The sequence below is a fragment of the Mustelus asterias genome, chromosome 5 (genome assembly GCF_964213995.1).
Source record: "Mustelus asterias chromosome 5, sMusAst1.hap1.1, whole genome shotgun sequence".
NCBI lineage: Eukaryota > Metazoa > Chordata > Chondrichthyes > Carcharhiniformes > Triakidae > Mustelus > Mustelus asterias.
In genome coordinates this window covers 112,751,253-112,776,031 of record NC_135805.1, presented here as the reverse complement: position 1 = coordinate 112,776,031, position 24,779 = coordinate 112,751,253, and positions in this window count along the sequence as shown.

Below are 24,779 nucleotides of genomic sequence, written 5' to 3'. Positions count from 1 at the left end.
TAACTTAGGGGTTTAAAAAAAAATGGCAGCATGGACAAGTTGGGCCGAAGGGCCTGTTCCCATGCTGTAAACCTCTATGACTCTAATACATTCTTGGTATGTGGGCATCATTGAAGTGCAATGCCCATTCTAGTTGCCCTTGAGAAGGTGGCAGTGGGCTCTCTTGAATTGCTGAATCCTATAGATAATGCATGCTATCATTGTAGTCATTGTACACTGATGTTGGAGGTGGTGGATGTTTAGAATGATCAAATGGACTCTTCTGTCCGGTTTGGTATTGATCTCCATGAGAATTGTTCCAGCTGCATCCATCCAGTCAAGTGGAAACTATACCATCACTTTCCTGGTTTGTGCCAGATGGGTTTTGGGAGTCAGGAGATGAGCCACTCACCCCAAAATCCTCAATGTCAGACCTGTTTTAGTATCCATGAAATTCATAGGTAGAATCTGGTGTGCGGGAGTATCTGCTAAACAGAGTGACCTGTAAATCGAGCAGCAAAGGGGAATTGTTGAATTGTTGAATTAAGGGATTACAGCAGCTGGTATGGACTGCATGTATAGTATAGACCACCAAATTGTGGGAAAGAGGGGGAGGAGAAGTTTAAGACAATCTTTTTGCTATTGATTTACAGGACAATAAAACAGTCCAAAGATGTGCCGGTTAGGTGGATTGGCCATATTAAATTGCCCCTTAGTGTCAGGGTAAATGCAGGGGGTTATGGCGATAGGGCCTGGCTGGGATTGTGGTCACTGCAGACTCATAAGAACATAAGAAATACGAGCAGGAGTAGGCCATCTAGCCCCTCAAGCCTGCTCCGCCATTCAATAAGATCATGGCTGATCTGATAGTGGGTTCAGTTCCACTTACCCGCCTGCTCCCCATAACCCTTAATTCCCTTAATGGTTAAAAATCTATCTATCTGTGACTTAAACACATTTAACGAGGTAGCCTCTACTGCTTCATTGGGCAGAGAATTCCAAAGATTCACTACCCTCTGGGAGAAGAAGTTCCTCCTCAACTCTGTTCTAAATTGACTCCCCCGTATTTTGAGGCTATGCCCCCTAGTTCTTGTTTCCATTGTAAGTGGAAATAACCTCGCTGTTTCTACCCTATCTAGCCCCTTCATTATCTTATATGTCTCTATAAGATCTCCCCTCAACCTTCTAAACTTCAATGAGTACAGGCCCAGTCTACTCAATCTCTCCTCATAAGCTAACCCCCTCATCTCCGGAATCAACCTGGTAAACCTTCTCTGTACCCCCTCCAAAGCTAATATATCCTTTCTTAAATAAGGGGACGAAAATTGTACACAATACTCCAGGTGCGGCCTCACCAGTACCCTGTACAGTTGCAGCATGACCTCCCTGCTTTTATATTCCATCCCTCTCATGATAAAGGCCAACATTCCATTTGCCTTGATTACCTGCTGCACCTGCAAACTGAGTTTTTGTGATTCATGCACAATTCATGCATCATTCATAATACCAGGTCCCTCTGCACAGTAGCATGTTGTAATTTTTCACCGTTTAAATAATAGTCCATTTTACTATTATTCCTTCCAAAGTGGACTCAATGGGCCGAATGGCCTCCTTCTGCACTGTAGGATTCTATGATTCTATAATACCCAGGCTTGGGCTTACAAGTAACATTTGCATCACAAGTCAATGTAAGTTCCTTTTTAGGGTCGGAATTGGCCAGTAGGCTAGTTGACTGCAGCTGAACTTGAAAAGAAGCTGAAAAAAAGCCTCTGCTTGTGGAGCTTCCCAGGACCATCTCTGATATTTTTGCAGTAGGGCCTGCAAAGGGAAAGCATGGAAGCCAAGTTTAGAATAAATTTTCCATAATAGTTGACTACTCCCAAAAAGGATGTCAACTCAGTGGTGTTTCTCGGGCTTGGTGCTTTCTTGATGGCCTTTACCTAATCCTTTAATGGATGTAATCCCCTTGCCATCTACTCAGTAATCTAAATAGGTTACTTCAGCTGCTTGGAAAATGCATTTGTCATCCTTCAAACAAACTCCCAATCTCTGCAAGACTTCTAAGCATGGTGGCACAGTGGTTAGCACTGCTGCCTCAGCGCTAGGGACTCAGGTTCAATTCCCGGCTTGGGTCACTGTCTGTGGGGAGTCTGCACAATCTTCCCGTGTCTGCATGTGTTTCCTCCGGGTACTCTGGTTTCCTCCCACAGTCTGAAACATGTGCTGGTTAGGTGCATTGGCCATGATAAATTCTCCCTCCCTCTGGTACAGGTGCCAGAGTGTGGCGACTAGGGGATTTTCACCGTAACTTCATTAATATAAACTTACTTGTTTTAATAAAGAGAAGAAGAATATGGTATTCCTGTTCTGAAGCCCCTGTGACCAAGATGTCATCTAATTATACTGCAACCTTGGATAGCCCTTGGAGGATGTTCTCCATAACTCTTTAGAAAATGGCCCACACTGCAAGTATACAAATTGAGTCCCTTATGTGTGCTGATCGTCACATATTTCCAGGGGGACTCATCGGTTCAAGCTGAAGATAAGCATGGCTCATATCCAACTTGGAGAACATCTTGCTGTCTGCCAACTTAGTGTACAATTCATCGATTTGGGGCATAGGATACCTGTCGGGTTTGGAGACCCGACTGAGTGTTAGTTTATAGTCCTGAGTTGTCGGACTTAAGAACAGGGACTACAGGGGCATCCCATTCCACCCATTGTACAGGTCTTATTATAGCTAAACTTTCAAGGTGCCCTATTTCAATTTCCATCTGCTCCAGCAAAGAGTATGGGATTGGTCTTGCTCTGAAATATCGAGGTGTAATGTCAGGGTCAACGTGGATCTTGGCCTTGGCTCCTTTTATTTTTCCCAGGCCTTCTTGGAAAACTCCAGGGTATCTATAAATAACTTTGTACAGTTCCCCGCCTGCCTAGCCTAAAGATCTCCAACCAGTTCAGTTGGATCTACTGGAGCCAGTCTCTCCCCATAAGGCTTGGTCCGTACTCCCATACGACAATGAGTGCAAATTGAGCTTATTGCTGCCTGTAGATTACTGGGGCCATCATGATGCCTTTTTATCTGTAAAGGTTCCCCCCATGTAAGTGGCCAGTCTGGTCTTCACATCTTCTAACCTCAAGAGTTAGATGCCAAATTGGAGATGCTTATACATTTGTTCTCCAATACAGAATTGCAGCTCCCATGTCCACCTCCATCTTCAAAGGATATCCATTCACTAGTAATTCTACCATTGTTAGGGCAACTTTTGTTGTGATGATATCATTCAGTTTTATGGTCTCTATCTCTGGAGGATGGGGTACCTGCATGGTATGGGCAGGTACTGGCATCAGCTTTTTCCCTAGGCAACACGCATTTTGCCTGTTACTGAAACTTTGCCTCAGCTGTTTCCTTGGTGCTTACAATAATCCATCATCTGGCAATTGCACCTTTCTAATTACATGAGGTCCCGCCCCTAGTTTGAAGACATTGTTGCCTGATGCTCACTGTAATTCCTGAGTCACCTTTTCTGCATTCTCAAGTGATAAGATTATTTCAGTGGCTTTCTTTAAACCTTCATCGGGTTCTACCAACAGCTTCTTTTGCGTGGTTAGATCATTTATGCCACATACAAATCTGTCTGCCAACATTTCATTAAGAGGAGGTACAAATTTGCAATATTCAGATAATTTCCATAACCTAGCTAAGGACTCAGTGATAGGTTCCCCAGAAGTTCTCCCAGCCAAATTGAAGTGGTATCTCTGGAGGATTACAGAGGACTTTGGATCATCACGTTTTTTTTATCAGGTCTATCAGTTCATTAAAAGTTTTTGAGTCGTGGCATCTGGATATGCCAGACTTTTTATCACACCGAAAGTCAGGGCCCTGCCTGCCATTAACAATATCACCTTTTTTATCTCCTTCAATGTTATTTCGTGTGGAAGAAGTAACACACAATGGCTTTTTCCTACTGGACAAGATTCTTGACTTACAAAGGTTGTCCGGAGGAGTGAGATGGGAAAAAAATGTTTTTCCTCCTTGCCAATGTAATAATTCAGCTGAACGCCAGTTTCCCATCACCAAGCAACCTTTATTATGTTCCAAGAAAGAGACTCTTGCAGCTCACAGCAAGGCAGAGTAACACCTTGGGGACTACAACACTGGTCCGGGTCAGGAAACAGGTTTAAAAACCCCTGCAGGGTGCTTCCTATTGGGCAAGCCTTCATGACCCCAGGGAGATCTGTTGATGATCCTTCGTGGCCATCATGACACTTTCTATTCCAGATTTAGTAACTGAATTTAAACTCCAGAGCAGATGTGGTCTCTATGTCCCCAGAGCATTAGATTACACCTCAGAATTACCAGTCCAGTAACATGACCACTGTGCCACTGTTTCCCTCTAGATAATGGTGACTGTTTGATTTTTAGAATTGCAGATTTTAAAAAAAACATGCATTGGAGGTGGTGGCGTATTGCCCAATTTGTGGTGCTCCTCATCTTCCAACATTAAGATGGACCCATGGACAGTTAAAATCAAAACAAAACTGACTTTTGAACTAAACTTTCTGACCCTGCTCCAAATGTGCAAATCTATACATTGGGAGCGGTGCTGATCAAACCTGGTGCTACAGTCTCTACTGTGAAGGTATATGAAAGCCTGATACAACTGGAAAACGGCATAATCGTTGTTTGAATGGTACAGGGTTACACACTGAACAATAACAGCCCTTCAAAACAGAAAATGATTTCTACAATCTATAATCTGAGCATTAAAACAGTGTTGATTTATTACCACAGTCCAATTGCTCCAGTTGGGCACTTCTGCCTATGAAGATTTGAATGTTCAATTTTGGATTATAGTTAGAGCTGTCAACAGGGGTAATTTTGACTTGAAGTGATAGTGGGAAATTGATGGAATCGATTCAGTTGCCTGTTATACATCTCCCCTGATTTTCATTTCTGTTGAAGTCAAAATTATCCCCAGTGTGCATCTTTCCAATCAAAAGCTATTCATAAAGTGTTTATGCTGCAAAATAACAATACATTGGTTCGAATGTTGTTGTCAAAGGTTTGTTGTTGGAAGTATACGCCTGGGGGCTCATATCCAGTTCTAACTGATGATTTCTTTACAGTAGGTCATAAAAATGATTGAAATGACTTGGTTCAAATGCCAATTTCAGTGTGAATTTTTAGAAGTAAAATCAATTGACGACAAAACATGAAATGTATTTTAGGTCTCTATTAATTGTTATTACTTTACTTATTACACCAAAAGCATTTGTCACATTCATTAGGATCTGTAATCCATGCAAAGAATTGTAGAACTGATCCCAACACAAGGATACACCTAAAACTAAATGCAATAGTAATTAGAAAATAAAACTTTTAAATTTCTGGCAATAGTGTAAATGGACAAAATCAGGTAGCAGATGATTATATGTCAATCCAAATTTTCCTCTCCATTCTCCTCTCCCCCTTTTACCTCTCAACCTCACTTCTTCCTTCTCCACCTCCCATCATTCCATCCCCCTATAGCCTGACTGGTATTAACATTTGACATCGAGGAATTGTAGAATCCCTATAAGACCATAAGACATAGGAGCGGAAGTAAGGCCATTCGGCCCATCGAGTCCACTCCACCATTCAATCATGGTTGATTTCAACTCCATTTACCCGCTCTCTCCCCATAGCCCTTAATTCCTCGAGAAATCAAGAATTTATCAATTTCTGTCTTGAAGACGCTCAACGTCTATAGTACAACAACTCTATAGTACATAAGGAGGCCATTCGGCCCATCAAGTCTGCACCAACAACAAATCCACCCTGTCCCCATAATCCCACATATTTACCATGCTAAGCCCCCCCAAACTAAGGTCAATTTAGCATGGCCAATTAACCTAACCTGCATCTCTTTGGACTGTTTGAGGAAATCAGAGCACCTGGAGGAAACCCATGCAGACACGGGAGAATGTGCAAACTCCACACGGTGACCCAAGCCGGGAATCGAACTCGGGTCCTTGGCACTGTGAGGCAGCAGTGCTAACCACTGTGCCACCGTGCTGCCCCGAGAGAGACTCCACCAGAAGGGGGGCCATCTAGGGTTATCTAAGGAGGCTAAGGGTGGCATCAAAATGAAAGAAAAGGAATACAATGCGGTGAAGATTAATGATTGAGTGGAAGATTAGGAAAGTTTGAGAAACCAACAAAGGATGACAAAACAAAATAATGACAGAGAAGTTAGAGTACGAAAGAAAATTAGCAGGAAACAGGCAAGAACAAGAAAAAGCATCTACAAGTATATCAAAAGAAAAAGAGTAGCATTGGTCTCTTAGAGAGTGAAACTGGGAATTATTACAAGGCAATGAGAAAATGCCAGAGGCTATGGACACATATCTTGTATCCACCTTCACTGTAGAAGACACAAAAAGCATCCCAACAATAGTTTGGGGGCAGTTCAGAGGGGTTTTACTGCATTGGTACCTTGAATAAGTGGATTGTCTCCTGAGGAAAGGTTTGGCAGACTGGGCTTGTTTACACTGAAGTTCAGAAGAGGGATGACTTTATTGAAGTATATGCAATCCTGAATGGTCATGACAAGATGGACATGGAAACAATGTTTACTCTTGTGGATGAGATGAGGAGAAATGTTTTCTCTGAGGGTGGTGCAACTTTGGAACACTCTGCCTCAGAAGATGGTGGAGGCAGAGGTTATTGGACATTTTTAAGGTGGAGATGGATTCTTGTTAGGCAAAGGAACCAAAGTTTATCGTGGAAATATGGAAATTGAAATATAAACAGATCACCCATGATCTTATTGAATATTGGAGCAGGCTTGAGGTACCAAATGGCCTACCTCTGCTCCTATTTCATATGTTTGTATGTTAGTTCAAAATCAATAGAAAAAAGGGAGGAACTTAGAACAATTTTCATCACAAGAGAAAAAGCAATAGGCAGACTAATGGGACTAAAGGCTAAAAGGTCACCTGGACCTGGTGGCCTACATCCCAGGATCATAAAAGAAGTGGCTGCAGGAATAGTAGATGCAATGACCCAAAATTCCCTAGATTTTGGAAAGATCCCAGTGGAAATTATATGCCTGAACTCTACCACCTCGCCCACTATGGAATCGGTGCGGGCAAGTGTCCTACTATGGAAATCTCAGTTGACCTTGGGTGGGAGTTTCCGGTGTCGCCTGAGTGAGGCTGTAAAATTCCGCCCAATATCACCAAATTCTGCAGTCTCTTTATATTTAAATGGTATACTTTTCCATTCTTTCTGCCGTAGTGGACAAGTTTCCCACATTATACTCCATCTGCCAAATATTTGCCCACTGATTGGGCAAGATAAAGATGAAGAGGTATTTTTTTACTGAGGGTTGTTAGTATTTGGAATTCTCTTCCCCGGCAGTGGAGGTTGGGTTATTGAATATATTTAATGCTGAGTTAGCCAGATTATTAATTGACAAGGAAGTCGAGGGCTATGGGGGATATGCAAGAAAGACCACATTAGATCAGGCATGATCTTATTGACAGACCTGAGGGGTCGAATTTCCTACGTTCTTGCCACACTGGCTGAAGGGTGCGGTAAAGCCACTCCTCAAGTAGCATGTTGCATATTTATTTAATAGCATCCATGCGGGCGATTAAAGTTTCTCCCTTTTAACTTAAAATTCTGCCAAGAGCTGGGATCCATCCAACAACTATTTATCCTACTGGATTAGCTAATCCAAAGTCTGTGAAAAATCAATCTAAAGTGCCCAATTGTACATTCTCTGGTTTACTCAGAAATAAATCCTGACTCCCACTGCACACAGTTAGGAGTAGGGATAATGGAAGTTCAGATAATCAAAGTTCCAGTATTTGCTGCATAGTGCAGTAGTCACGTGTTAAATCAACACATTCACTTATGCCACAGAGTTTATTAATATTGATTCCTTAGCTGTTGCACATGAAAGAACAATGTAGTTTATATTATTTAGTTTGAAAGATAACCTGCTGATGGTGTAATTGTATATTCTAGCGAATACTTTTGTAAGTTTCAAGCATACGTTTTGTGTTGTTTTTCTCTATACCATACTAATTGGGATGATCTACATTTAGGCCTCTTGGATTTTGGTGCAGTAATCCTATTACTTTAACCTTTCTTACTCCTCTCGTTCCATACTGATAACATGGGTGATAGTGAATTTGAAGCCTGTTTTCCATCTCTCCTGATTTTCACTGACTTCAGTGGAAGGAATGTCAGGCACGGTGGAAAACAGGGAGTTGATTCACTCTCTGTGGTGAACCATAGATGGTTACCACTATGGGTACTTGTACATATGTTACTCTTGTTACTGTTGGGGTTAGGGTTTGGGTGTTCCACCTGTTATTATTGTTTATGTGGTACACTCCGTTCGGCTCCGCCTTCTTACAGGAGTATAAAGGTCACTGCTACTTCCTAGTAGCCCTTAGTCTGGGATAATATTGTTAAGTAGTGTGCTCCAATCTTGTTGTGAATAAAAGCCTTTATTCCCGGGTACGTCCTAGCCTCCCGTGTGAATCAATCGCGCATCACTCTCACCTAGTGATAAAGGTTAAAATTATCTCCATGGAATGAAAGATTTAATCAGAATAAACTCCTCTTTGGCAGTGGAGAAGTTGCAAGAGGTAATTAGATAAAAACAGAAGTCAAGATATAGTGAAGGGCTAATATTCTACAAGTACAAGTTAGTAGTCAATTGAGATTTGAATTGCAGCATACGCTTTTTTAAGTACCTTCAACTTAATCATGGCAACTTTGCACTTCAAAATAAATCTTGGATCATCTGTGTGATGAAAGAATTGTGGTTCTCCTCTCAAACATCATTGAAAACACTTGATTTTTTTTGTATATTGCACATTATTTTTGAATTAGAAATTGGAAGCAAAGAAGATGTAGATGCTAGAATTGTATTGGCAAATTCAACTGCAGCTGTGAGGGGGGGAAGTTCTCATCAAACTTGCAATATTGAGGCTTCTGCACCTGTGAAATGGAAATGTGAAGATAAAGTCAACCAATACAGGTCCTGTCGGAAAGAAACAAGGGAAATGTACAAACAACAAAACCTTCCCATCTAAATAGCCTAACTGAGGACTAAAAATGCACCTTGAACTTTTGCTTCCTCCATTATTGGGATACCATAGCTTTGGTTGTATAATTCACAGAAGGCACTGCAGCAACTATGCAAGGCTTCTTCAGTTGCACTTTCTTAGGCCACAACCTCAGCCACTGAGAAGGCACATGCAGACTGCAATATTTCAGAAGAGGGCTCATCACCACTCCAGGGCAACTAGGGATGGAAAATAAATACTGATATTGCCACTCCACTGACACCCACATCTTGAGAATGAATAAATTTTAAACATCTCAGCATCCATCAAAGCCAACACATTTGAATATACTTTCAGAATAGAAAGGCAGCATCATGGGCTGGATTTTCATGTCCCATTGTAAATGTGAATCTGGTTATGAAAGACTGAACTTAATTGCTAGAGAAACAATTTCCATGTGGCCTTTTGGCAGGTCATGAAGTGCAACCTCTTCTGAGATCAGGATTCCCATTTTGAGTACCACATAAAAATTGTATTTCCTCCCACACATTGGTCGGAGATTTTAAAATGATTCCCATTACTATGTCTTGGCTCCTGAGGACTGTATGTAGTGGATACTGGATAGCTGATTATGGAAGATGTGTGGGGTCATGAAAGTAGCATTGATAATCTGAGGAGGCATGGGGTGACTGTGGGTGAGAGGTCACAGGTTGGACGAGATGTTTGATGGAGCATGGGGTGACATGGGCAATCTGAATGAGTAGGAAGTAACATAAATGACCTGAGGATGTTGAGTTGGCAATGAGGTGGCTGTGATTTGAGGGGATGATATTTAGTGGGCCTTCAAACAATGTTGGGAGCTGGTCTGTGTTGGAGAACTGCGATGGGCATCTAACAGGTCACCTTGCACCTGCACTCCTTCCGCATTCCATTGCAGCTTGCAAAATACACTGTGAATACACAAAATACACTCCCAAGCAAAGTCAAACATGGGTAGGATGTGAATTTCAGAAGGTGCAAACATTTTCACAGGTTTTCATGAGTCCAGAGGTAAATGCGGCCCTAAGAATTCAATGACAGCAGCAGCCAGATCAGTGACTAACTAATACAACCTATTTATATTGATGAAACAGCATTGGCATGCAGTGTGCCCAATCAACAGAGATTTTGATGTGGGACCTCCTCTGCGAAGAGGTTGTTACTGGCTTATATCACAACCTCACTCTGTCCCATTTGCGACCAATGTTATGAATTGGATGCTTTAGTTCCAGTTCTGTGCCTCCTCTCCTGACATAAAACAGCAGCTCCATGAAATTACGAGTGAAAATGATGCTGTATGTAAAACTATATATGTTAGATTGCAATTGCTTCACTTGATTTAAGTCTTTTCCTGTTACTATGTGGAGTGTGAAACTAATGTATTATTTAACTTGCTGCTTTCTCAGTCATTTTTGTTTGTCTTACTCGACCATGTCCAGCACTGCTACAATGTTCTCTGTGACAAGAAATCTTGGTTTCATCTGTAATGCCCTTGCACAATTGAAAAATAATGGTTTGAAATCTCAGAATGTCTGATAATAAGGAAGAGGGGATCTGTCCATGTCCTGTGAGTCAGATTGTTAGGCTGTGGAATCTCATTGTACATAGTGGCACAAATTAGTGGGGCAGCAATTCTCCCAGCCCGCTGCGTGCTTGCTGCCCGCTGAAAAACCAACCAGATTTGCTCCAGTTTTTATGCAAATTCAGCACTTCAAAATTTTTTGGGAGAATCCCACCCCAGATTGGGGGTTCAGCGGCTGGAGCATTGTGAATAGAAACCCTGTTTCTTCCACAACCTGACGCAGTGTTGGACTAAACTGGGTTTGTAAGCCACATTAAAAAAGACTTCAGTGCATCTTCACATTCCTAAGGGAGTATTAAGCTTAAAGTTTCTCTTTTAAGAGAGGTGAATGTATATTTTTAATTGCATTAAGTAGAAATAAAATTATGTTTCTAAGTTACAAGCCTCACAGCTATATGATCCTGTAATTCCATTTGTAGACCACTAAATACTGAGGATAAAATGCGTATCTTCCACTTTTTCAATAAAGCACAATTTTGGGCCACAAGGATCAAAGATTGCCAACCCAGTACTTTATGATAACATATGCATAATGGAATAAATGGACTAAAAATGTTGAGGTATCAGCATTCAGTGGTGTTTACATTTATAGCGGGAGAGACCAGTTAAACATTCAAAATACAAGAACACAAGAAATAGGAGCAGGAATTGACCACATGGCTTGTCGAGCCGCCTCCACCATTCAGTATGATCATGGCTGATTTTGGGCTTCAAATCCATTTTCTAGCCCACTTCCTAAAATCTTTAATTCCCTGAGAGAAAGAAAATCTATCTTAGCCTTAAAAGTATTCAATGATGGATGTGTGTTACTTCATATTTTTGCAGGGGTAATGCAAAATAAGGCTTTTTTGCAAAATATATGCAAAAGGAAAGGAAACCTCCATCCTTTTGTAGACAGAGTTTTGTGTCTGTAAAATTTGGTAATGTTTTTACTGAGGAGCAGGGTCAATGTGACCAGGAGATGAGGTGAATGAGAGGTCGCCCAGTCCTCTGTTATCTAAGGCTAGGAGATTTTAACTGCCTGGCCTCATTGGCATGATCAGCATCTGTATTCCACTCTCTCCTGGCAGGAAGCATTACCAAGCCAGCAGGCCAAAGTAAGATTTCAGGCGGAAGGAGGCCACCATTTTAAAAAACAGCCTGAAAGAATGGTCACCATCAGTGAGGGAACTGATTAGAAGAGCAGTCAGAAGTTCAAAGCTGGAAGGAAGATCTGGGCTGGGTAAGTCCAAGGTTTGCTTGTGGGCTCTGCTGAGAACATTGCTCCCTGCTCTTCCTGGTCCACAAAGAATTAAAACAAAATAAATGCAAGTCTTACCTTTCTGGGCAGCTTCTGGCCCAAACCATGCCAATCAATAAGTTTGTCCAGGCTGGGAAGCCATCTCGTGCAGTGCTTGGGTTAAGGTTACACTTGGGTCCCAATGACATCATTGCAGCCTAATATGCGTATCGAAAGCTGGCTCCCCTTCACCCCCCACACAGGTCAACATTGGATCCCATAGGCAAATGGGATAAGGTTACATGGGCTTTTCTAATGCCCATTGGGTTTCCCCTGAAAGAATAGTTGGAAGGCAAGGGTGGGTCTAGAATTTTCCCCTTCACCTGTACCAAATCTGGCACTTTGTTTCTCAATGTCAGCAAAATAAACCCGTGTGATTAAAGATGATGGTTTAAGAACCAGTAATCAAGCACACTTCCCAACAGAAGTTGGTTGACGATTCTTACTTCGGTATCTCATCACACTGTGATTCATCAACACTGAATCATACATGTTCTGATAGAAATGGGAATTAACATCAAATAGTTCAGCAGAGGGGCGTAAATAATGATGCAAAGAAACAGCAGCCAAATGTTTGCTTTCTGATGCTTTAAGTACTGTAGGTTGCTATTGGGATATTTACTGTTGCTCTCGTGTTGGTAAATTGGCTAACACAGCTTGCTCAATAAATCTGTAGTTTAAAGCAACACAAAAAATATATTGATCTTTGCTACTTTCTAACTGATATTATAGGAAAACATCAAAATAGAGCACTGTTTAGTCTTGGAGAAAAAATCATTGTCTCGTTTTAAAATTTTACTTCAAAGTGGGGAATGGAAGCTTTTTCTTTACTTTTTCCCCTTAGTGCCATCATCAAGTATTCGCAGACCAGCGAGGGCACAAGTCTCATTCAATGGAAATATCCTTGAACTCAGCCCAATAATTTGCTTAACGTAAGTGACCATTCACAGCAGCTTTACCTTATTATCACCAGTAAATTCTCAATAGCTTGAAATTCCAGTGACATTACACTGCCAGGACATCAATGCACCAAAGGCCCAAGATGCTGATCTTGTCTGAAACATTACTTGAATAGTTAGGTTGAACCATTGTTTGCATAGGAGAGCCTTTTTGCGATGCTAGCCTGGATCCATCCTTGAAACACAGGGCAGGATTTTACCTTTTCTGCTGGGGTTCCTGCATCACCTGTGGAAAAGTCACTCCAAAGAGTTGCCCTGCAGCCATTTAACAATGAGGGACATTAATTAGCTCAGTGCAAGACTCCCACCCCTGCCAGAGATGGATGTACTGCCTCTGAAAGCTGTTGACCCAACTCCCTGGTCAGAATCAGGTCTGCACCAACTCTCCAACAGAGCATCTTACCCAGCCCACCCTCCCCCACACTAGCCACATTTATCTTGCAAATCCCCATAACCTACACATCTTGGGACACTAAGGGGCAATTTAGCATGGCCAATCCACCTAACCTGCACAATTTTGGACTGTGGGAGGAAACCGGAGCACCCGGAGGAAACACAAGCAAACGGGGGAGAACGTGCAAGCTCCATACATGCAGTGACCCAAAGTTGGAACTGAATCCGAGTCCCTGGAATTGTGCGGTAGTAGTACTAACCATTGTGCTACCGTGCCACCCATTGGGAGCAGTGACCTTTGCAGGGACTGCATCCAATCTCCAATGGTGGTCATTACTAGAACCAGACTGGAAAGCAATTGGAAGGGTTTTCAGAGCTAGGCTAGGAGGTCCTGGCAATGGTGTTGTGGGATGGGGTTTGAGGTGCATAGGCCAAGAGGGGAGAGGAAACACAGGGGAACCTTCAAAGGTTCTCTGATGGGCCCAGAGGGCTACAAACCCACAGTTGTCATCAATAGACTTGGGAGCAAGACTTGGCAGACTTCATACTTGGCTCTGGTCTCCACCAGCTAAGAAAGCAACATCATGCCGTGGTGGAACGAGGCCTTTATGTGACCATTAAATTGCCAATAAATGGTATCAATTGGCCCAAGGGTGAGTAGGCTACCTGATGCCTCTTAGAATTGTGGTGGGACTGGCAGGGGGCGGGGGGGGGGGGGGGGGGAGGGGTGGGTGTGGGGGTTGGGCAAATTAGAGCAGGGAACAGCATCCAAGGCATTACATCCAATTTCCTTCCAATGTGCACCCTTGAGGTACTTAAAATTCTGCCCATCAATTGGTCCAAGACCACTGTGTCTGACGTGCTCAAACTGCGCCCTGGGTCCAATGAGAGAGAGGGGGGGGGCAAATTTTCCCGTTCCACCCACCACGGGAATCAGAGCAGGCGAGGGACAGACGATGGAAAGGTCCGTTTACCTCGGGCAGGATTTTCTGGTCTTGGGGTGAGCACAGCCGGAACATTCCGCCCAGGGAGTATATTTGGCTCCTAAGGTATTCACCATTGTTTCATGGAGTATGGTAAATGCCCAATTGTGATGAGTACACCTCACAGTGCTTTTTGTCATTGCCTTTGTAAGAAGCTTTTGCTCTCTACTGGACATCATCTCAATAGCTCCAGAGGAAGTTCAGAACAAATCAATCCTCTTCTGGTACATTCTTCAAAATCTAATACATTTTCTTCAATTGTTTTGGGGCCTTTTAAAAAGAATCAGTTGAGATTTTGCCAGGTCTTGAATTCTGTTCAGTTCTTGCTGGGGTATACCTATGGTTAGCCAGGGAAGACATGGCCCTTCATTTTGGGGAAGGAATGGCAGCATGTGAGGGAAGGGAGTTTAGGGGGGGTGTAGAGTAACAGGTCCAGGTCTTCATGTCCATTTAAATCCTGCACTAACCAGTTCATTTCATTATATCACATCGAGTCACTGAAAACTGGTATGTTGCTTTTCTCAAGCATCAAGTTATGCAAGTATAAAACTGAATACCTTGTTTAAGACTGACCGGAGATGGTACGTCAGTTTTTGTTGCAAATTGATAACCTGTACAAAACTGACCTTCTGTTAGGTGCCCTCAGCAGGCAACCATACTGTGATATATTTCAGGAGAAACTTTCATCAGGTAGTCTCCTGTTACATAGAAAGGATGTTATTGCAGGAGTATATCAAGCATAAGAATCGTCAAGACCCCTAATGTACTGGGCTAAATTATATTCATGTTTTGCAAGTTAGCTCCGAATAATTCAAGGAGTAGAAAATTTGTGGCAACATAAAAGCCTGTGATGCCAACTCATTTCTCATTGATTTGGCACATGACATATAAACCCTTCAGAAGCCCGTTTAGAATAAATAATCATGCAGAAAAATGGAATGACAGAGATTGTGCTTTCGGTCCATGTTTTGCCCTTTGTTTAAACTCACTTACAATAGGGAAGAGTATAAAGATTTTTATGTTTATAGAAAGTTATTTTATACATTATACTTAAACTTTGTGATTACTTAATACTGTGCTCTGATTTTATTTTGGAATGGTAAAGTGATTCACCTCATGTCTGACATTGTGTTCTGTCCTCACAATTGAGAGCCAATACCACAGATTAAACTGTATAATGTGGTCACTCACTTGTGTCTGGACTGTTAGTTGATTCTTATCACAAGACACAGCAATATTGGTACAAGTTGTTGTTGCTTTTTAAAATTTGATGTCTCGGAGGAAAGCATTTTATCCGTTTTCTAATCAGTTGCGATTCCAACTTCTGTCTCCATTGCTTTCATTGGTAATGCGACATGTTGTACGGGTATTAATTTGGCCCCGGGATGCGCAAACCAATTAGTGTTTCTTCACAAAATGTGACAAAGTTATCCACACAAATTGGATTCCAGTGGCTTCACTCGAGTAATTATGAAGCTTCAACTTAAATTTTGTGATTGTAATTTGTTTCTAGTTCTCAATCACTCCCAAACAAACAGACAAAATTTTATTCCAGTCTTCTTCAGTTTACACAGTGCCTGCACTGGCTTTCTGTGATTTCAGTTGGATATCTGAAAAAAATGTGTAGCATTCCAGAATTACAGCATCTGGTCAGTTGTACCAACGTGCATAAATAGCCAGGGAAGACATGGCCCTTCATTTTGGGGAAGGAATGGCAGTATGTGAGGGAAGGGAGTTTAGGGGGGTGTAGAGTAACAGACCTTGCTCTTCCATTGGTTCCACAATGGTGACTGCTTCAAGTTTCATCATTATCTCACCACCGCCAATGGACACCTCCACTGTTGCGAAATTAGTAGACAGCTTATCTGATATCCAATACTGGAAGAGCAAAACTTTCCTTCAAATAAACATTGGAAAGCCTGAAGCCAGTGAGCTGAATTTCACAGTGGGTTGGAGGATGTGGGGAGGCAATGATTTTATGACATGGGCAGCACGAAATATGAGTCAATGTCTTGGTAACTAAGCACAGTTACCTGGTAATTCTTTTTAAAATGACAAACGGGCTGCCAATTTCAGCACCCACCCACCCGAAGTATGGTGGGGACCATGTTGGGGTAGGTGAGAAGTTTTTAAATTTTATTTCTATTTTGTTTGCCCACTCCCCTCCTCCATTGCGAACATACCCCACAGTGGCACTGTAACTCGATTCCCTAACTACCAACTTAAATCCTGACAACATTCTATGATTAAGCCAGTCAACTTCCAGCCTGGATGTCACATTTGGTCCTGAAATGACCTTCCAACTTCATACCTGTGCCGTCACCACTGAGACCTGCCTATTCCTATCTCCATAACATTACTTGACTTCACATCCCACAGCAGCCACGTCAAGGGGGATATAGCCTTTGAGCATCTCTTGATGCCACTGGGAGATTTCCTGTCCTCGTCCTGTCAATTTCAACTTCCGATTCCAAATTCCTGCCAATTTTTGGATTTTGTTTTCAATACTGAACTTGGGATTGCTTTGTGGGCTCACCTCGTGCCTGCTGTCACTGATTGGATGGGAATTCTGATCATAAGAGGATGATAGTCATAGAAAAGTGTTTTTCGTTAAACGTCTGATTTATTGACTTTACTTTCAGGTTACCCGTGTGATGTCATCATGCTCCCCCACCCCTCCCAGTATGTCTTCCAATTAATATCAGTGCAAGTATCACAAGCTAAATCTATCTGCATACTGAAAAATGTGTGCCCGTAGATAGACTGCAACATATTATGCATCACCTCTTGCATGCAATGAACATGCCACCAAAATACAATTGTAACATTTTCTATAGCAAACACAATATTGTTGATACAGTAAATGTAGAATTTTAGGGTTTCAATTTCATGGAGAAAATAGAGCAAATGTAAACTAACCTCCATGGAACTGGTGAAATCAGATACTGCGCTGAGTTTACAATTTTAATCTCCATTATAGTCAACATGGACCAATATTGGGTGCAGTATGAAACATAGCATTTCACCCAATCCAGAGGGTATCCTACAGTGAGTTAGTTTAAAATTGGCTTGTTTCTATATTCCACAATCTATGCACTACTAACTGTATTTTTAAACTTCAGAAACTTGACCAAATTGGGAACAATCGATACAAAGTATCTGTCAGAGATGATAAAATGGAAGGGTTTATGCTCAGTTGCTCAGGTCCTTGCATCAATAGTGTAAATTGTCCATTTGGCTGCTATAGTCTTTTGGATAAATGATGCACAATAAATCATCAGGCAGCTCTTGGGCACCATTAGAAAATTAGAATGATGAAGAGATTGCCTTCGTGCTGGGTGAATGAAATGAACTTCAGAATGAGTATGCACTTTGGAAAGTCATTTATATACTGGGGCAATTAGAATCCATAGTTTTTCTCATGACTGCTGCCCAGGATCCATCTTTACACCAGGGATGAATGCGAAAGATTAATGTTTCAAAATACCACATGGTTTGAAATAAAATGCAGAGTTTAGTAATATTTCGGAACTCATGGGGAAACAAGGCAATAGTAGATTTAGAAATGATGTGGCCAACACATTTTCTTTCAGTTCCTGCACCTCAAAATATCCCAGTACACCACTGATGCTAAGCCAACAATAAATCACGATGCTTCATTCTCTCCCCATAGCCTTCCTCCTTCCGCTCAAATGTTTACCCATGTTCATGCTCCAACAATCCTTTATGCCAAACAAAATCAAATTTCTCTCCTCAACTGGTATTAATCTCAAAATGATGACATTTCTCTCCCACATTTACTCCTCTGGCAACAGCACTGGACCAAGTTACCTGGAACCTTGCCTGTGTACACGATGGCTCCATGTTTCCTGTATTACAGCCCGAAAATTACCTGACTTGCTGTAAAGAGCTTATGAAAAACAAAGAAAAATAGTCTTTTCCTATTCACGCTTACCAAAAGTCTTCATAATTTAATTTTAAAAAAACCCAAATTGAGTCTCCTCAGAGTCTTCTCTGCTTTAGTAGAACCAGAACCTGCAGAATCTCAACTCTATCTTGATAACACTGGTTCCCAATGCCGGGTTTAATCATGAAATGCTCTCTCAGGCTTTAATGACCCTTCTATAATGCGATGTCCTAAACTACGCAAACTACTCTGAAATGTAACCCAACTGTGAGGAGGGTAATGATAAACCTCAAGAGGATATAGAATCCCTACAATGCCAAAGGAAGCCATTCGACCCATCGAGTCTGTACTGACTCTTCGACAGAGCATTTTACTCAGGCCCACTCCCTGCCCTATCCCTGTAATCCCATTTACCCTGCTAATCCATCGGACCTTGGCACAGTAAGGGGCAATTTAGCACAACCAATCCACATAACCTGCACATCTTTTGATGTAGACAGGCTGGTAGAATGGGTAGACATGTGGTTCCAGCTGTTTCACCTGAGCCCTGCCAAACCAACTACCTCGCCTGAGTCTCAACAATCCAGCTGCCACGCCTGGGCCCCACACTGCTGCTCCAGCTGCCTCACCTGGGCATTTAGTTTTTTGTTAAGGAATTAAGATTCAACACATGAAATTGTTTCTTTCAAAACTAATTGTAAGTATAACTCCATGTGTGGTTTTACTTAGCCACATTAGTGATGAAAAAGCACAATTCAGTTTATAATTTATTCATTCTTTAACCAATCCATAGTGGTCATGTTACCATGTAAACCTGTTACTTAGGTCTGCTACAGGAAGAGAATAGGTGGCTGCAGTACAGGGAGTCACTTAGATAGGATCAGTGCAGGACTGCAAAAAGTGAGATTTCTTTCTGCGACACCAGCTCTCTGCTAGCTCACTCGAGTGGCTGTGGTATGTATGCAAGACTGGACAGCAAGTGTCAAGTTCCTACATCCCGTCATCACTGGGCGCTCACAGATGCACTTTCAGCACTAACACTGAGAACAGCTAACAAGACCACAGACTGTGAATGAACCGGGGCACTGAATTTATTCAACAAACCACATGGGAACTGCTGACCCTTAACATCCTGCAGAATTTTGAATCTTGTATTTTGTTTGATATTAATAGAACTTCATGGCCTGATCAGAAAATTTCAAATCTCTGTAAAATACTTTTCCCAGCAGAGTGAACATGATTGAAAAAGAGTCTTGAAGGCTAGAAATTACTGTTAGTAACAGCCACTGCTATGGAATCGTTCTGCATACTATTTTAGCTAAGATTTTTGCCCATTTTTAGTAAGTTGGTTAATGTCTGCTGAGGAGGTCAGGATATTGAATTTGATGATTAAAATGAATGGTGGAGCAGACTCAAAGGGCCGAATGGTCTACTCCTGCTTCTAATTTCTATGTTTCTATGTTTTAAACGGCAGACAGGGAAGTGCCATGTGAGCAAGTTGAAGTGGATTTCCACCGGAGTATGACATTTGGACAGCTGACTGATAAACTAACCAATGTCATGATGAACCACTTGACAATTCCTGCAGGAGGCCATGTCCATTGGCAGGAGGATGCAGATGCAAATTGACCTCACAATTGGCCAACCTCAGCTGGCCTCTGAGCTGAAAGAATGTAGGTCCCTGGGGGAAATACAAGCAGGAATGGCTGTTGTGGCCCAAGCATGCTTTTTGGAGCCTGGAGAGAACATGACCGATGGCTCCCTTGCCATCCACTGGCCAGCTGATGATGAGCGAAGCATATATTGTGCATTTTTGCCTAGTTCAACTTGAAAAACACATTGGGAACCAATTGATATAGAACCCCCAGTTAAATCAGCTGCATGCCCTATAACATAAGAAATAGGGGTACGCCATTCAGCTCTTTGAACCTGCTGAACCATTCTATAATGGTTGATTTGATCTTGGCTTCAATTCACTTTCCTGTCCCGTACAACCATTAATTTTCTCGCAGCGGGCGAACTTCCAGTGTGAGATTTTTTTCCAACTAGTTTAGAAGATCATAGAAATTTGCACTTAAATTATATCTTTATATGCCGGTGATGCTGATTTCTGTAGAATGAAGCAGAAAAAGTAGCGTAACTAAGTGGAAACCCCAAGCCCACCTTGTTTATTTACATTTGGTTTTCTTTCCCTTCTGTATTCTTGTTCATTCTACCAAAATGGTTCCACTGTTCTCCTGAGAGCAATGATCAGAATCAGTGCGGCTACCTTTAATCCGATATTTTCTTCCCCTTGCTATCCCCCAACTTGCTCACCAATTTCTGGAGATGTAAACTCGAAGTACGACTCCGCAGGCATCAGTTGTCATCTTTCAGCTTGCTGATTCTTCAGGTATAAAGTGGGTGAAAATGCCACAGCCATTAGCTGTATGAGGGGCTCACTGGACAACTGAACAGAATTAATACCTGGACAATAGTGAATTGCAACATGTCCACCAGCAGCCATTTTACCAATGAGAGAAAGCTGCTTCACAATCTGCCCCTTCATTAAGCCCAATAATGTCAGAGCATTTTGCTTTTAAAGCTAACTGCGGATGTGGAACATTGCAGGAGTTTGTCAGTAATGGCCACTAATACAATCTCAGGGAGCAAACATTTACCTATTTCTCCATCTTGGAGTGCTATAAATCCACAACAGACTAAAGCATGGATGAATCATCAGTTGGTGCTCTCTCTCCCCACAATACTCGCATCTCCTTTATGCACTGGAATGAACAATGGCAGCAACATTAGACTCGAGATTTCAAACCTCATTGAACTGTGATTTTAGAAGGATTGAGATACCATTCAAGATTGTCATTAGATTAGTGCAGAGCTGCAGCTCCTTCCTGCAAAGTGTGTCTGAATCAGTCAGTACATTTATTTTGTCAAATTGTTAACAGAGGATCACTTTATCACCACGGCTGTTTTGGCAACAGATGCAATTCCCTGTGAAATGCACAGCTTTATAAAGCCAAACATCTCTGGTTTGACAGTGCAGGATAAGATTGAAGGGTTATTTTCCGATTTTGATTTCAATTTGGCAGGGAAAAGTCCTGTGCAGAGCCCATATTTGGAAATCCATGCTTGGCAGTGCCTTCACCCACAAAGTTTAAGGGAGCATCATTTTCTATAAATAAAAGAGATAAATGAAAAAATTTGATGGACTAAAAAATTTCAGTTGGGCAATCAAGTTTACCCCACAGAATGGTGGGAGCATCATGACTGTAATGTGACTTGGGTCTCTCAAAAATTCAAAGGTTGTTAAAGCAATGGAGTGGGTATCAAGGCTTTAGAAATAATTGCATTGGATGTTGCCTCAGTTCCTCAAACTGTTTTTCAGTTCCTGATCCATATTTCTAACTCAAAAGAGGTATTCCAATCAGGAAATGTCCCTTTTCATTCCAAAACTTTAATCTTCCCAGAACACACTTTTGTCAGCAGCAAGAAAGCTTATCAGTGAAGCCGATGAACCCAAACACCCAAAAATAAATTTTCAGGAATATCCAATAAAATCCTTCAGCAGTGGCGTCCTCTGTGCAGAATCTGCCTCAGAGTGTGCGGCTTCTATTGATTTATAGAATTTCGACAGTGAAGAATGAGGCCTTTCAGCCCATTGAGCCTGCGTCGACGGCAATCCAAGCCAGGCCCTATCCCTGTAACACCACGTATTTACCCTTATCACTAAGAGGCAATTTATCATGGGCAATCAACCCAACCAGCACATCGTTGGACATTTCTCTCATGTTGTTTCTTCTTGATATCAAGCTATGATTTGGGATATTTGAGGGGATGTCTTAACCAGGCCCATTTATGACTTATATGCACCAGGGTGGGTGAACAGTAACAATGAATGGTAGTTTGATTCCAAATGTGAATTATTGAGGCATTCTTAAAGACAGTAAGACACATTGCCTTATTTTTCACTGTTTAATGACATAAAACTGCCCAGAAACGCAACCACATACATTTTAGCAGATGCCTTGTGGTGCTGCTCATGGGGTATCACAGCTAATCCCAATCCAATCCTCGCTTACACAATTCTCCTCTAAACAAAAGATAAATTTGCATTTATATAGGCTTTACATAGCATCTTTCATGTCCCCAGGACGTCCCAAAGCCCTTTACAGCCAATGAATTATTGTTTGAGGTATTGTCACTGTTGTTTTGTGTGTTAACACAGCAGCCAATTTGGGCACATCAAAGAGCAAGGAGATAAATAACCAATTGATCTATTTTGATTTGTGTTGTTTGCCTGGGGTAATGGAATAACAAGCAAGAATAATTACATCTGCATTGACGTACTGCTTTCTCTGTAACAAAACTTGCCAAAGTGTGGCACGATTCAATGTCAATCCAGATTCTCCCTCCATAACCCAAGGGCACAAGAGCCAATTGGAACATTTTTACCACGGCCTCAGACTTTGCTGGTTCAATGTGACTTGATGAGAGAAACTAAGAGAGCTATCCGGGCAACCTGTCATTTATTTCTTTAAAAGATAAAGTTATTTTAAAATGAAATGTTTGACAAATACTTGTCCGTATAGCAATTTTTAAAAAACTGTTGAATTATTTGTATCAAATGACTGTGATTAAATTACCAAGACAATTAATGTGTGGAATGATCCCTGCTAGAGGTGACAACTTGATTCCAAAATGGCAGCCACGCCACATGGACACACATCTGATGCTCACCTTCATAGAAATCATAGAAACCCTACAGTGCAGAAGGAGGCCATTTGGCCCATCGAGTCTGCACCGACCACAATCCCACCCAGGCCCTACCTCCACATATTTTACCCACTAATCCCTCTAACCTACGCATCCCAGGACTCTAAGGGGCAATTTTTTTTTTTAACCTGGCCAATCAACCTAACCCGCACATCTTTGGACTGTGGGAGGAAACCGGAGCACCCGGAGGAAACCCACGCAGACATGAGGAGAATGTGCAAACTCCACACAGACAGTGACCCGAGCCGGGAATCGAACCCGGGACCCTGGAGCTGTGAAGCAGCAGTGCTAACCACTGTGCTACCGTGCTGTACCTTGCCAGACACCATCTTCGGACTTTGGCATGGTTGAAGGGAGCACACTGGAAGTATTCAGAATAGAAACATTGTGATGAGAGGCAGCGCATAATGCTGTTTTGACCACCAACTGTGCTATCTTTGAACCAGACACTCCAGATAGTGTCCTTTCTTAACCTCCCACAGCTGAACATGCCTTCAGCAGTAGAAGGAATATCACTCACCAGCCCTATTTAGAAGGTTCATTAACTACTTTCATGTTAGCAGCTGCTTCATTTCTACTGATTGAAAAAACGTGTTTGGTAGTTGGGATTGCTGTACAAAATTGCTGAATCTATAGACTGATGTGACATGTTCTGAAGGGTTCTGCTTTAACCACTTGCTCCAGAAATGGATGCAATAGCATGCATTCCCCTTAGACAGGGAGAATAAACAGAGGGGCACAAAGGAGAAAATGTTTCTGGAAAAGGATGTGGAGGCTTTGGACTGGGTACAGAAAAGATTTTCCAAGATGTTGCCTGGTATGGAGGGCATTAGCTATGAGGAGAGGTTGGAGAAACTTTGTTTGTTCTCACTGCAATGGTGGAGGTTGAGGGGCCACTTGATAGAAGTCTATAAGATTATGAGGGGCATGGACAGAGTGGATAGTCAGAAACTTTTTCCCAGGGTGGAAGAATCAATTACTAGGGGTATATGTTTAAGGTGCGAGGAGCAAGGTTTAAAGGAGATGTACGAGGCAAGTGTTTTACGCAGAGGGTGGTGGGTGCCTGGAACTCGCTGCAGCGGGAGGTAGTGGAAGCAGATATGATAGTGACTTTTAAGGGGCATCTGGACAAATGCATGAATAGGATGGGTATAGAGGGATATGGTCCCCGGAAGGGTAGGGGGTTTTAGTTCACACGAGCAGCATAGTCGGTGCAGGCTTGGAGGGCCGAAGGGCCTTTTCCTTTGCTGTAGTCTTCTTTGTTTTTTGTTCTTTGCAAGAGGAGGGAAGGGAAGTGGGGTGGGGTGGGGATGGTGGGGGGGGGGGGGGGGGGGGGAAGGACTCTCAGCAACAGGTCACATCAGCCCCAGACATTGATGGAGAAGTTCCACTATCTGAACCTTGGTGGGTACCAATGTGTCTTATATCTCTGCTTCATTAATGATGTCAGCGTTGAAATTTACCACCTGCTCCAGCCAGAGCTGCAACCTCAGCGCATAGCTAGGAAAAACTAGGACGGCATTGTCAGTGGCTGTGAAAGTGACTATGGCAATGACCTAGTATGTAATAGGTTTCTTCCAGGCTGGAGAAGACAATATTTGCAACAACTCGGAGTACAGCATCCACTTTTCCATAAGGTTCATCATGGCTCTGTGGACAGACAAATACATTTCATGCTTTCCTGCCAGAGAAAAACAGATAGAGCAATCCCACAGCTTCGCTAAGATTGCAGGCTTTCCCATTGACAACACAAACATGGAGCCGGAAGGCATCGGTGAGGTATTTGAAATGCCATGGCATACCCAGACCAAGTGCTGGA